Source organism: Xiphophorus maculatus, chromosome 6, assembly GCF_002775205.1.
Source record: "Xiphophorus maculatus strain JP 163 A chromosome 6, X_maculatus-5.0-male, whole genome shotgun sequence".
Classification (NCBI taxonomy): Eukaryota; Metazoa; Chordata; class Actinopteri; order Cyprinodontiformes; family Poeciliidae; genus Xiphophorus; species Xiphophorus maculatus.
Genome location: NC_036448.1, coordinates 24,006,186 through 24,021,497, shown reverse-complemented (window position 1 = coordinate 24,021,497; position 15,312 = coordinate 24,006,186). Strand labels below are relative to the sequence as shown.

The following is a 15,312-nucleotide window of genomic DNA, read 5'->3' as shown; positions in this document are numbered from 1 at the left end:
ACTTGAGTTCTTGAACGGCTACTTTTTACTTTTACTTGAAAATGTGTTAAAGTAGTGTTACATTTACTTGAGTAGCATTTTCTGGTTACTCTATCCACCTCTGCTAACATCCTAAATAAGTACAAGCTGTAATGTACTTATAATGTTTAGAAATTAGATAGGAACGAGCCGAGAGGTAATTCTAAGTTTCTGGCTTGTTTATTGTTGTCATAGCAACTCCATAGCAACCGTTATGACAGCCAGGTACGGATACCAACTAGGGAAATATGGGACCGCGTATGCATGTGGGAATATAATCCGTTTTTACTGTTTAATAACGCGTTTAAATCATTAACGTAACAGTAACCTATTTTTATTTAACTTAATTTCCTAAACTGCTGTTTAATTTACTTTTTTTTTATTTTAAAACCTAAATTTTGAACAATGAATGGAGCCTTTTAATGAATGGACAATGAAGGGCTGCTGTTGTAATACCTGCGCACAGCTGGTTTACTTTAATGATGCTCTATTATTGGCAGCAACAAGTGTGGGCGGAGGGTGAGCTGGGGTTTTTTCAGGGGGAGAGGGGGTCGGGTGCGCGTGCGCGCGCGCCACAAAGCTGATGCAGCACGCGAGCTGTGAGCGCGAGCTGCAGTGACAGTAGGAACTACAGTCCGCGTGCAGCCAGCGCGAGGACGAGACCTCTACTACCGCTGAATGCCTGGACGTGATACGGTAAGAGGAGACCTTTTAAAGCTTTCCTGTTGTTTCTGCCTCCGGACCGGCGTTATAATGCAGCGGGAGACTTTCCCACGCAGTGTTTACGCTTTATATCCACTGCTATGTTAGAATAATACTTTTATGGCGTTAAAGTGACTCAGACTCTGTGTGACACTATAACAGGATGCATCTGTTTCTATAAATAGGCTCCAGGTGAGAGATGAAGCAACGTTTAGCTGAATTAAGTCCAGAAAAGTGTCTGTTTTATGATTAATGAGGGAAAAAGAGAAATCTTCCCGGGATGGAAGAAAATACTTCCACAGTGGGGTTTGGAAAATGACTTTTCAGGTCTGACTTTACTTCCATATGATGAATTACACAAGATCTTGTTTTGATTGTGCAACAAAGTTTTGTGAAATTAATAGAGTGGGTGCTGTAGGCTACACTGTAGTGAGATCATCCCCAAATGATTTGGTCTGATATTTTCCCCCCCTTCTTCTTATTACTTATGGGACTCTTCCTTTCCACTCCTCTGCATCTCACTGATTTATGTAATGTAGCTGGAATGAGAAGTGCTGCGCAGGGGGTGGAAATCTGGCTTACTGAAGGTCCAACAGATGAGGAGGATTGTTTTATTCATTAGTCTCATGATATCACTGGCATGGAGCTTTTGCAGAGGGATTATGGTTTATGATTGCAATGCTGTGCCACAGAGGTGTGTGCAGCCAGGGTTGAATCACATTTGATTTTATTATCTACTTTATATTATCTTAAATATGTGGCAGTAAAAACAGTAATAAACTAAATTTACAGTGTTTTTCAAAGCCCTATATAGCTATTATGCCTTTGAGAGGCTGATTGAGTTGTTGATCAATACCAGCGACTGGCCAATTATTTCTCCAGATGCTCAAATTGTTTGGTCAAGTGCACAGCTGGAGTGGGAAACAGCAGCAAGCCAAGATTTGTGTCAACCTGAAATATTTGTTTGGATTGGCAGATCTTCTGCATGTTCACTTCAGCTTCATGCCAGGAAAAAAGAATAACAAAAGCTTTTCAGATGAAGTGGATTGTTTTTCTAATGCAAAGCTTTACAAATGTAAGCAGCTAAGTGTGTCTTTGGGTTGCGACATGGCAACCCGAGTGCTGCAAACATAACCAACCTGTCAAGGAAAAGCAAATGATAGCATCAGGTATTGAAATTATATATTATAGACCTCAGTTAATTCAGTCTGGAAAAATGTGTGTATTATGTAGATTTTATTTTTTTACAGTTTAACTTTTTTTGTAATATTTTTGTTTGATTTAATTCACTAACAAAGTGGAAATAAAAGCTTATGTGAGCTTAATAACATCACAAAAACGAGGATGTAAGCTTTCCATTGTTGATTTTAACACGTAATTTCATCCATCCATCCATCCATCCATCCATCCATCCATTTTCTAACATCCTTGTCCCTAGTGGGGTCGAGAGGGGTGCTGGTGCCCATCTCCAGCGTTCCAGGTGGTGTCGGGACGCCAGTCTGTCGCAGGGCACGTAATTTCAGCTAAATCTAAATTATAAATGGGAAGTAATTAAATTACTCCAGCTCTGCGTAGTAACTAGTTACATTTCCACAAGTTGCATTTACTTGAGCAATTTTCTTAATTGGGGAAAAATTAAGAAAATTAATTTTCCTAAAAATTGCTTTTAGGAGTATTTTTTACTACTTTTTGCTTTAACTTGTTTAAAATTTCTGGATACTCGACACACTGTGAGTAACTTCACAGCTTGTTTTTTGTAACTAAAAATTCACCAGACACAGACACAAATCTGTAGTTTTTCTACACTTTAAATTGAAGGAAATTGATTTGGAATTATTTTTCTATTGCCTGATGTTATTTTGTAATTATGTTATTTATATGAATTCTTATTCATATAAGGTCCTTAAAAATATCACAATTTTCACATAACTTTATATTTTCAATGCTATATTATAGTATATATTTAAATATTTCATGTTGTACAAACACTTTTTACTCTTAGCTGACTAAAAATAAGTTGAGATATAGCTACTCTTACTTGAGTACAGTTTTTGGCCACCTCTCTGCCTTTAATTAATATTTAAATGTACGTATCAGTAGTTGTGACAAACACATAAATAATTAAATATTTGATCACATAAACAGTATGCACATAAAACATTAAAAATAACTTTCAATTAAAAATACTTTATTGATCCTAAAGTGAAATTAAATGTTATTGTAACATGTAAGTCATTTAATTAAAGAGTTGTTGTAGATGGGGATGACTATGGGCAGGAAAGACCTCCTGTAGCAGTCTGTGTTACAGTATATTTAAAGAAGCCTCTGACTGAAGACAGTCTCATGAAGCGGACGGTCAGTGTTTTTTATTTTAATTTTATATTTTAAATAACCATCGTTGGAATAATGTTATCTGTAACATTTATGTCAATTAAATGGATTTGAACAAAGTAAAAGCAAAAAAAAAACAGAGCAGCAGTTGTCAAATAACTACAGTTATGGTGCAAAATATCAAATCTGGTTATAAATGCTTTGCTCAGCAACAGGTGGAGGAGGGGTCCTGCATTACTGCATGCTCCATATAGCTGCAGGAAACGTCTCCTGAGGTGGAGGCACTCAGCTCACACCATGGGAAAAAAAGCAGAAGCAGAGCTGAGCGGTGCCTGTTGAGAACCCTGGAGCGGTTTATCCTTCCTGCGAGGAAAATCTTCTAAAAAATTATTTCCGTCTGTTAGGATTATCTTTGTTTTGGTTCCTCTGCACCGAGTACAAATCAACAAAACCAGATGGAATAGAGTATTTTCTGACCATTATATCTGCAAGTTAATATGTTTATTCCTGTTTGTAATGAGAATACAAAACAGGAGTAAACACATAAAGCCAGATCAAGGCATAAACGAACCAAGGGGGTCACCATTAATGCTTACATTTTACCATAGATCTGGAATTTTAACATTTATTTATTAAGAATGAGAATACAATTTGATTTAATGGTTTCATGAGAGATAAATTAGAAGATCTATCAGAAATGTATATTACCACTATACAGTTAACAAAAGCTAGTATTCAGCTGCTTTTGTTGGCATATTGTCATGTTTTATTTGTCTTATTCACAATGTTTGTATATTTGAAGCAGCTGTTGTTTAGGCAACAGATCTTATTCAATTCGGTTCAGTTTATTTATGTTGCGCCAATTTACAACAAAGGTCGTCTTTACAAAAACACACATTTCAATCTAATCACCGAGCCATTCCAGTTGATCCTAACAGTACAATAAAAGCCTGTCACAATAAGCAACAAATCGATTATCGCATGATAAATTAGAACAAACTTAATCATTTCCATTTGTATGATTTATTGTTTTTCTCTTTCCCTCTCTTATCTTAGAGATAAAATTCTTAAATCTGGTGCTTTTGTCCCAACAAGGCCTTTTCTTTGAAGGACAGTTTTGTTTACAGAGACTTCACAATTCATTATATTTGTTAATTCTGTTGTTTTGTTTATTTATTTTGGATATTTGAAATGTCTTCCAGCTCCAGTGTTAAATGTTCATCAGAATTTAAAGTTTATTGATCTTTGAGGATGTGTTCTTGCATTTGTTATGTCATTATTACTATTAAATTACTTGTAAATGGTCTCAAAACAACAGTATTATTGTTTATGGCAATAACGTGTGGGACAACTTATCAACTAGAAAAATTTGTTTTAATAGGCCTAAATTAGTTAATTTGGTTATTCAAATTAGTTTAGAAAGTTTTCTGTTTAAGGAAGCCCTACATATTTCATCGAGTCACCGACTTGCATCATTCAATCCTCCTGGACGAACACGTAGCGTTGGCAAGTAATCTTCAAAGTTATCATAGAAACAGTTCTTTTTCACTTGTACAACCAGAAAACCCCTAAGTATGATAATCACAGAGCTGAGACACCAAAATATATTATATATTCTGTATAATATTCTGTTAAGGCAGCTCATAGAAAAATGTGCAAAAAAAACATTTCAATATATACTATTCCAAAGATAAAAGTGACTGAAAACTATCGGTTTAAATAAAAAAATATGCATAAAAACACAGAAATAAATTAAAAACTTAATCATAAAAGAAATATATATTTATACGTAATTAATTGATCAATTATTAAATAAATCTCTTCTTTTTAGTACTTTCTTGCATTTAATGCCACACTAATTTATTTGTCAAATTGCTTGTTGGTTCTGTAATTATTTTGAGGAGTCATTTGCAGAGATGCAAACTGTTAATTGACTTATGATTAATTGTCAATTAATGGTTTATTAGATTAAGATGAGTTCCAATCGATTAGCTAACATTGTTAACACATTTTTTTTCAGTGTTGTAGTTTGGCCTCCATCCACCAGAGGGCGATGCTGCCCATCCTTAAGCCAGTTGATACAGTAACAAAACAGTGGAGGGATGAAAGAGCAGGAAAGAGTCCTGTTTTAGAAAAATATGGCTCCAAAAGTGGAAAGTTTGCTAGTAAAAAAAAATCTGAATATTCAGATTACTCCCAGGAATGTTGTGGGGAAAAAATTGGAAATTTCAACTCAGAAAATTTCCAAAAGTGGAAAATGTTTTCTGGAAAATTTCAGAGATTATTCTAGAAATGTCTGATTTTTTTTCTTGCAAATTTTAGATATTTGAAACTCCGAAATTTACGTTTTTCTGAGATTAATTTCAAAAGGTATTTTTTGGGAAATTTAATCCTCTTCTTTTAGGCCCTAATAGACAACAGAAGAGCAGAGGGCATGCCAGAGAAAAATGTATGCAAATAAAACATTATGTCAATAAGAAAGATTAATATTTGACCTAACTTCACTTTAAGCAACATGTAAATGAAAAACAAATAATTATTGGTATTCATATTGGTGGATATATATCACCAGTATGAATACCAATAGTGATTTTATTGTAATAGAGTTAATTTATTGTCACAGTTTTGTTACTAAGCTGCTTTTATTACTTGTGTTTACATTACGTAGCACAGCATGACCTAATGCATTTAATTAAGGTTTCAAAGCCACAGAGAAACAACTCTGATCATATGGTTTTCATTACTGCCTGGAAGAGAAAAAAAAAAGGATTTGCTGGCTCATATAAATATTTGTGACCAGGACTAAAAAACACCCTGGCGCGGCGTCTGAATTTGTCACATTTTTCTTGTCTTCCTGGTTTCAACGGATGTTTTATGAGAGTTATTCTGTTTCCACACCACACTGTTGAAATGGTTTGTCGCATGTTTTCCTTCGCTGCCCAGTTCCTACATACATTTCACGGATATTAACAGCGATTGGCCATAGGCAGAGCTCGTTTTGGTTTGGTGCGGAAATATTATTCCTGGCTACGGGTGTCGGGTCTTTTGCAACACCCAAGGGTGACACAGCTGGGTAATTCAACCCGCTGCCAGTGTCAGAGGTAACGGTTTCAACATCGTTTCTGGGGTGCATTATAGCTGGAAGCCAGGGTTTTTATAAATTGTTTTTACTTGGTAAATCACTGAAAGTCCCGGAACTTTTGTTTTCTTTTGCGCAATGCAGTAAAAAAAAAGGGGTTTTGGATGCGTTTGGGTATTTTATTTTAATGTTAAAATGTAGATTTAAAATGGTAATTTAATAACTGATTGCTGATCAGGGGAAATAGATCAAACTGATTCTTGGATTGAAAAGTGCAGTAAATTGAAATGTTTCAAGTTTAGCATGTTTTCATACCTGATAGTCCGGTAGGCTCGGTTTGATTGGGAGCCAAAAAAAACCTGCAACATTTGTTACATTTTCAGTTGCTGCAGTTTGCTTTAACACTGCACTGCGTCAAACAATCCAAACCCTTTAAAAAAACCTGTTCCCCTCCTCGCCTGTGGTGGCGCTGCAGCAAGGACCAGTGAAGAAAACGACACAAAAAGCTCTAAAGAAGACATGAGCACAACATCCTTCTTCACAAAATGTAAACAAAGATGGAGTAGCATCGGCCTTTCATAGTTATATGATTTTTCCTTTGTGTCCATTTCTCCTCATAGGCTACAGCATTTGGTTGTATTTACCCAGAATGCTTTGTGTTATGGTTCTCTTTCTGTTTTTGGAGCAGTCTTTAGTCCACTTAGCGTTCACATGTGCATTCGAACTGCGTCAGAGATCACCTCAAACTCTCGATTTGGAGAGTTCAGCCAAAACCGAGAGTTTTGGTTGAAGTGTTTGAGTAGCATTCACGTTGCCCCAAACGAACCAGACTTTTTATGCAAACGAACAAGAGTTCAAATAAAGCGGACTGATCATGGCTGGTGTGAAAGCACCCTTAAGAGAGCCAACATTAAAATAATCTTATGAAAAATGTACACAAATGAGCAGAAAACAACCTAATCTGGTTTAAATCTTCAAAGCTCAGAATGTGTCCCAAACAACAGATTGTAAGATTAATGACACAGATTTTATCCTATTTCTTATTTTTTCATGTCAGGAAGATAAATGACAGTATGAATATGTCAGTACATAAAGATATTAGAATTTAGATAAGCCCAAAAATCTGGCAGCATTTTGTAGGTCAGCATGATTAAAAACAAAAAACATCTGCTGAGGGTCAATTACGTTTAATCAAAGATAATCAAACAGATGGCGGCTCCAATGAACGATTATTTTAGTAATTGAATATTCTATTGATTACTCTGACAATTGTGAATTGTGTGATTAATTATTTCAATAAATCCATTAATCACAATTAATCCAATTATTTATTTAAGCCCTAAAAAAATATAGAACATCATGTTATTTATCAAATAAATAATATGTGAATAACAATTATAACTATTGGAGTTATGATAGTTTAAATAGATAAAACTGTAAATCGCCCTGCATTACCTTCACCGTCTGTTTTAAGCAGTAATTATAGGCTACAGTTGTTTCAGGGCATCTAAGCTCATAAAGTCACCCAAAGCCATAATATTCTCAACAAATAATAGTGATTGTACAGTAGATATAAAACATCTTTAGATCCTCAAACTTAAATAAAAATAAAAAACAGATTTTGGTTCAGGCTATTTTCCATCCCATATCTTTATTTGACCTCTATCTTTTAAAAGATCTAAGCCAGCTCCCTTAATATTGATTTAAAAAACACACCAGTTAAACTGGTAGATTATTTCACTAATAACAAGTAATTTCCCATTTTATAAATGAAATGATCTGTCAGCGGAAATAACTTAAAACATAACTTGTTCACTTAAAACAAGCTACTTATCTCGCTGAAGTTACTTCCAAGCTAGTTTTGTTTAATTTCAAGTCTACTAAGATATTTTCAGTAGAAACTAGACCAAAAATACTTGGTAAGATTTTGTGTTTTTGCAGTGATGTTGAAAAATGAAATGCTGCTTCAGCTTCCCAGCAGAAACATTAAGGTTTTTGGCTCAAAAGTTCAAGTTTGGTTCATCAACAAACTTTGTTTTGTGAGATTTTATTCACAAAACTAAGGCCTGAAGGTTTTCTTTGGAAAAAAAAAAAGCTTCTTTCAACTCAGATTTTTAATCCAGACATACGGGGAATACAGGAGATTATCATCACATGGCATCAACCAGAAACTGAGGCAGCTCCTTCAGTGCTAAAAATCATTTTATAGATTACGGACGGGCTGGCTAATAAATCAATAACAATATATATCGTGATAGAGACATGATCAATATCAATAGATAATACATCTGGTAGAATATTCAATAATTTCACTGAACTCTGACCCATAACCGCACGGCATTAGCTGCTCAACCGCTCACTGCTGCCTTAGAAAGGACCAACTGACTCTCTCACTCTTTGGTTACCTAGCAACTCACTCACTCTGCAGTTACCTAGCAACAACCTGGTGAGTAACTTTCGCAGCAGCAGCTTAAGGTTTGTGCCTCATAATTGCTTAAGAATGAAAAACAACGTCGTGGAGTGAAAACTATGACTAAAACAGGAAAGGTCACACCACCAGTGTGGTTGTATTTCAGATATTTAAAACAAACAAACTAAAATAATTGTCGATTTCGACTTAAATGAAATGCTTATATCGTGATACATTTCTCAGCCATGTTGTCCAGACCTAGATTACAGGAAGGTTGGAAAAATAAAATTATGCATTTGTGATAGCTGTTCTGTTGCGTTAAATAGTCAAATATCAATTTTTTAACCATAAATAGTCATCCATCTTTCTAATTTTATTAACCTCTATTTGGATCTCTGTTTTATAGTGCAAAAATGTGTTTCTTTATGTGAAAACATCACTATCTGGGGAACAAAACAGCACAGAAGATGTAATTTTTAAACATTTTCCATTAAGTCCTGAGGTAGACGTTGGTATGGTGGCACATTAAATAGTTTTATTTATAGAGCTGCATGAATATAAAATATCACATTAAGGAGATTATTTAATAAAGTCAAAACAAGCCAGAGGTTTACCACTAAATTAAAGTTAATATTTTAAAGATATGAGGTAATGGTCAGTAGCAGCACGGCGCTATTTTCTGCCAATAGTTTATGTTGGGACACATACAGTAATGAGAAGACCAGACTTGGTGTTGAGGGATTTCTTCTCAAATATTATTTCTGGGACCAACCTAAGACTAACATACAAGGATAATAAACATAGCAGGTAAAACATTATAAAAATCTGTCAAGATTAATGACACCACCTTGCAGAGTCAGCAGAGCAGAGGTGCACAGCGCTTATACGTTTAATATGGACCTCACAGAAAAATTAATATTTTAAGAGGTTGGGCTGAAACAAAATTTGGATAAATATGTGTGCTTACATCGATTCAGAGCAGGAATTGTTGGTCAGAATGTGAGTATAACTTGTATACTTTCTGCAAACCCTGAAACAAGAATGCCTTTACAATATTACTTATTTTAAATGACTTTATTTGATTCTTTTCTCTCACTTTCCCCTGGACAGATTTGAAATGTGACCCCGTCAGAGTCACTGTCATTCAGAGAAAACTATAGTTGTCTGCCTGAAGTAATCTTTGGCAGTCAACTTGAAATTTCTCCATGTGTCCTTGTCATTGAGATTGGGTCGGATGGCTCAGATGGGTCGGATTCTAAGACGTTTCCAGGTCAGAAGGGACATGCAGTGCCTCCAGTGGATTCTGGGTATTCCCGGTAAATGGATCCAGTAAAGGGATTCCTGCTGTAGCTCGGAAAATCCCTGAGAACATTCAGCCATCAGATTGTGATTCTAAGGTTAGGAAAACATGGTATTTACAACAGAACAATTACTCTGAATTCCTTAAAAATGTTGTTTGGAGTGGCCTAGTTAAAGGATGCATTCACATCAGCCCTGGTTAGTTCACTTTAACTCTATTTTGTTTACCTGGAAAGCGCAGTCCTAGACAAATCTTACTAAATACTCATGGTCAAGTATCTTCTAACACTTGAAATAAGACAAGACAAACTTACAAGTAATCTTTCAGCAACACAGAGGACCTTGTTTTAATTAAATCATTCATTAATATTGACAAAAAAAAGGTTTGAGATTCAATGGCAGACTATTTTACTTATGACATGGAAACAATGTCTAATCATAAATGAAATAATCTGCCAATGGAACTAGAACTTTTTCATTAATATTAACAAATTACTGACTTAAAACAAGCTCCTGTATCTTGCTGAAAAGCTGAAAAGTCATAAGTTAGTTTTGTCTTATTTCAAGTGTGCTGAGAAAATTGGACTAGAAACTAGACCAAAAATACTTGATAAGATTTTGTGTTTTTCCAGTGTATTAAAATGTTTGATGAGCCAAATTTGATGGAACAAAAAAAGCAAAAAATAAATAAAATAAAAAATCCAGAAGGATGCAAAAAACACTTTTTTGTGGCACTGGATCTGAACTGATCCTCCATCTGCATGTAGTAGTCAATTTCCTTAAACAGTTTCTGAAAGTATTTGATCAGTGGTGCCCCTAAGAGAGGGGCTTGTGGAGGCCATGGCCCCCGTCTTAAAAAATTTAATAGAAATTCTATTATACAAAAATAAATAAATAAATTAATACAATTATATTTCTTTTTTAAATTTTGGCTGTGCCTGGTCTGGCTGCCACTATGATTTTTTTATTCCAAGTCAAAAACATAACTATAGAAAACCACTGACAAACCTAAAATCTGTATTTTTTTCCGGATTCGTTGTGTTTTGCAGGGCTGAGGAAGTCAAAGACAGAACAGAGGCCATCTTTAATGTGACATCATGACTTTCAGTTGTTTACTCAGGCAGCACAGACGGATACATTATGACGCTAATAATTTAATGTTGCAAAGGGAAACAAACTTTAAATTTCAGGCTCTCCCAGGACAACGTCTTGTGTTCATCATTCACTACCGTCTATGAAATCATGTGGAAAGTGTTGCTCGACAGAGCCGCCGAACATTGGTTTTAATAATCCAGAACGTGTAAAACACGGTCCGTTCTCACAAGGTTTCCTCTCATCGAATACCACCCAAAAACAGATTGGGAAGAGGCAGTCAAGGCTAATCAAACCAGTTTAAGTCCGTCGGAGGAGAGATTTAGCAGACGCCCCGCTGCTGATGCTGCTGGTTCTGGTCCACAGGCCTTTCTCTTGTGGTTTGGACTGAACCGCTGTCATTCCAGGGGAATTTCCTGCCATCTGCTGCTAAACTTTCTGACAGATCCACACCTGCTTGGAAATATTTGGCTCTGCACGTCTGCTCAGGTGGTGACGACTGATCGCCACATTCATCTTTGGTCAAAATATGAGATCAGCGCTTAATTATTGCAGCACTTGTTTCTGTGAAAAACACATAATGAAGAGGATGAACTGGAACAAATATTTAAAGGACATAATACTGTCTTCTATGAGGATTCAGAAGACATGATGTTCACTCATTGTGGTGAATTTTTAGGACCTATTTTTTGCTCAAAAGATAGCAGAGCACTGTATTAAAGTACCAATGTTTTTAACAGAAAACATGATTTGGTGAAGGATGATGCATCTTTGAGATACTGTGTTTGTTAGATCTTTGTTTGACTCAGTGTGACTTTTAAACCTACATCTTATCCCATCCTACAGTTGACGATATGGCTGAAAAACGTATCACGATATAAGCATTTAATATTGGTCGATATCAAAAATCATTGATTCGTTTTGTGTTTTAGATATCTGAAATGCTGCTAAAGTGGTGACATAACTTCCAGCTTTATCCACAGTTTTCACTCCACGCCGTTGTTTTTTATTTTTAAGCAGTTACGAGGCACAGTGGTGAATTATTAAACTGCTGCTGTGCGAGTTACTCAACTTGTTGTTGCTAGGTAACCAAAGAGTGAATGAGTTGCTAGGTAACCAAAGACTGAGTATTTTTCCCATGTTGTAAGTAAAATAGTATCCGTGGAACTAGTGCTTTTTTAAATCAATGTTAAGAATTATTCACTTAAAAGAAGCTCTTGCAGAAAAGTTAGTTTTAAATTAGTTTTGTTTTATTTCAAGTGCACTAAGACATTTGCACCAGAAACTAGACCAAACTACCTGGTTTTGTGTTTTGAAGTATTAAATCTCTGTCTTCATACTGTGGTAGCAGGAAACAGTGGAAGTTATACTCAGGTTGGTGTAGTAATGAAATTGTCTGAATGAGACAGAGCTGGGAGGAGGGTCTTAGCGCTGTCAATCACTCTCATGCTCACCCACTCCCCTTGCTCTTTGCTAAGCTACAGCTGGTTCACCACAACGTAACCTGCTATGAATGCTAATTAGCACAGCCACTGATAAATGGTTTTCCTGGAACTGTAAGTTATTTTTCTGCCATTAGCAAATTGAGCAGCGTACATGAGGTTGATTGACAGCACTAAGACCCTCCTCCCGGCTCTGATTAGTTGTTTTTGTGTCGGGAGCATTTTTTCAGACAGCAATAGCAGCTCAGGGTGGAGGTGGAGGAGCTTGATGTTTTCAGAGATTAACTGTCTCATATTATCCTGTCAAAACATTGAAAAGGTTTTAACAAATGGGGGTCTCACGTATTCACTGATTTCAGCCATTTGTGGGCTTCATGGTCCTCTGTATTATATTTTCCTGTTTGGTTCACTCTTCTACTTTTCAACCATGTTATAAACATGAAATAAGTTAATAAAATAAATAAGCCATCTGGGAATTATTTGGTTTTAATCAACAGTTTCACAGTATCCCGATATTGAAGCAAAACCACAAATTTAAAACATAAAACTTTGCTTTTACTAAGAAGAATTGTTGCTGCTCATAAAGTTAATTGCTTATTAAGATATTAGTTTTATGTTTTTATTTTCACTATAACTCCTCATGCTTTTGCTTATTTCAAAAACAGTGTTGAGAGTTGAGCTCCTGTTGTATGAAAGCTTTAATTTTCTGTTTAGTTTCTGGGAAAAATTTCAAGCTGCAAACTTTGGGGGAATTTCATGAGTATATTTTCACTTATAAATGTGTGTAAACCACAGTTTGCATGTCCTAATTCCCACAAAGGCAGTTCTGCTCCTAAAACAGAGCCAACAATCTAATAGCATCTCACACAGTTTTGCCCACATTTAAATGAGGCGTTATGCGTGCATTTTGGTGAAATCCACCCAGAGTCATGTATATTTATGTAAATTACAGCCAGAGAAAATACCTTTCGATTCTGAGAGACCACAGCTGTTTGTGACATTTGGATTTGGTGAAATAAATAACATCTGGTGGGAGACGAAGCTAAAATTAATGTAGGACAAAAGAAAACATTGATCTGCTGCACTGCTGGCTTTACAAAACGCTTAGTTGGGTGAATTTCGTAAAGTTAAATTCTCCCTTGGGGTTTGTCCAATCAAATACATAGTTTCAGTTGTTTAAAATGCTGTTGCAAAGCAAAGTAAAAAACAAAACTGGACAGGATGCAACCTTATCAAGACAACTGATTACAAATTAGTCCAATACTTGGCTGATTTAATTTAACCACATGTAATAATTTATAATCAGATTCAGATCTGTTTTATCTTTAAATGAATCAGTTAAAGCAATGAATTATTTCATCATCTGCAGCTGTGAATTAAAAAACATTTGTCATTTGTTTGTGTCTGCATGTATTTAGAAATATTTGGCAATTCTGAGCAGAAAAAAACACACATTTCTGTTGGCATATATAAATAAAGCATTTAAAAGCCAGTACAATATTTATATTTATATATAGAGAGAGCTTTTTTTGCTCATCTTTTTTCTTTTTTTTTTCTTCAAAAAGGGCCATGGCCCTCTTAGGCCCCTCACTTGGGGATGCCACTGGTTATGTGATAAAATGTAAAAAAAAATAGTTTGAGGAGTATTAATCCCTTACAGAAGACATTATGAGATAAAAAGACATATAAAAATCCATATTTTAATCCCCAGAAATGGACTCTAGCTCCAATAAATTCTAATTTATGAGGATCATAATTAGAAATGTTGGTTCTTATGGGTTTAGGTTTATTTCAGTAATAAAACAACAACAAAAAAATTGATCCTTCCCACGTTGCAAATAAACTAGAAAGCATATGAAAGAATCCTTTGTGCTTATTGTTGAGATAAGTACACATTAGCTTGTCCTGAAATGCCACAGCTGTGTTTAGCTAACCTCAGCAAGTGAGTCTTTAAAAGGCACCACATGAGATGAGGTTGCTATTTTACAGCGCTCGCTGGCTTGCTTCAGGGTTTGCGGGACACTTTTCTTAGTTTCACTGTCTGGCTCTTCTTTCTGGATCAGGACCAAAGTGTTTTTGGTGAACAGACACAGCTGCACTTACAGCTGGAAATCCGATACATTCCTGGAAGAGATCGGATGTGATTATGAATAATTGAGTGATTATTATGTATTTTCTCATCTTCTGATAGTTTTATTTCCTCTCAAAACTCTTAATATTGGTTCCAGCTCTCAAAGCCAGCAGGTAGTGGCTTGCAATTATCATTCTTCAGTCACACCAAACCACTTTGCTATTAATCCCGTTGAGCTCGCTGAGGCACAGACACATCGCAGCCTCTCTAATTAAGATATAACCACAGTTCCCATGACTGGTCTGCTACACAACTCCAGTGGGGGGAACTCCAGCGATTTACGGGAAGAATCATAAAACTTTAAACCAGAGCATACCAGGAAACACGGGCCTGAACCTACACTTAGGGACTCCATCATCAGCTAATATAACTACAGAAGTGTTCTTACTCATCCTCTTAGCCGTGCCGGTTTATAGCTCATAAAGAATCAACCGGATTTCATCAGCATGGATTCCTGTTTGAGGCGTTTGGATGACTAATTACACGTGGCAGGGATCCGGCTGCAAATTAGATCATCAATATCTGGCAGATGGAGGAGAAGGAGTCATCTCCAATAACCTGTGAAGGACTTTTTACACAATGGAGCTACTGTTTTTGTGAGAGGAGTGAGGAAGAATTAATCCTTAACTGCTGTGGTGGGGCTGTACTTAAGCAGATCTAATTGCGGATACTTTCAGTTTTGGGCAAAATTAAAAATTTTACATTTGGATTTCTATTACTTCTAAAAACAGCACAAGAGCTTAAAAAAACCCAACTAGCCGGTTTTTGGCAATAAGTTAATGTTTTGTTTTGTGTTTAAAAAAACTTC

At 35.7% G+C, this 15,312-nt stretch overlaps 1 protein-coding gene across 1 annotated transcript in view; it reads left to right on the top strand.

Moving 5' to 3' along the window:
* The first annotated feature begins 610 nt into the window (after positions 1–610).
* The window catches only part of LOC102229051 (zinc finger protein GLIS1-like), a 42,545-nt gene continuing 27,843 nt past the window's right edge, over positions 611–15,312 (top strand). Inside the window, exon 1 of the mRNA XM_014474937.2 lies at positions 611–714. The gene's annotated coding sequence lies outside the window, so the exon portion shown is untranslated. The remainder of the gene's footprint in view (positions 715–15,312) is intronic.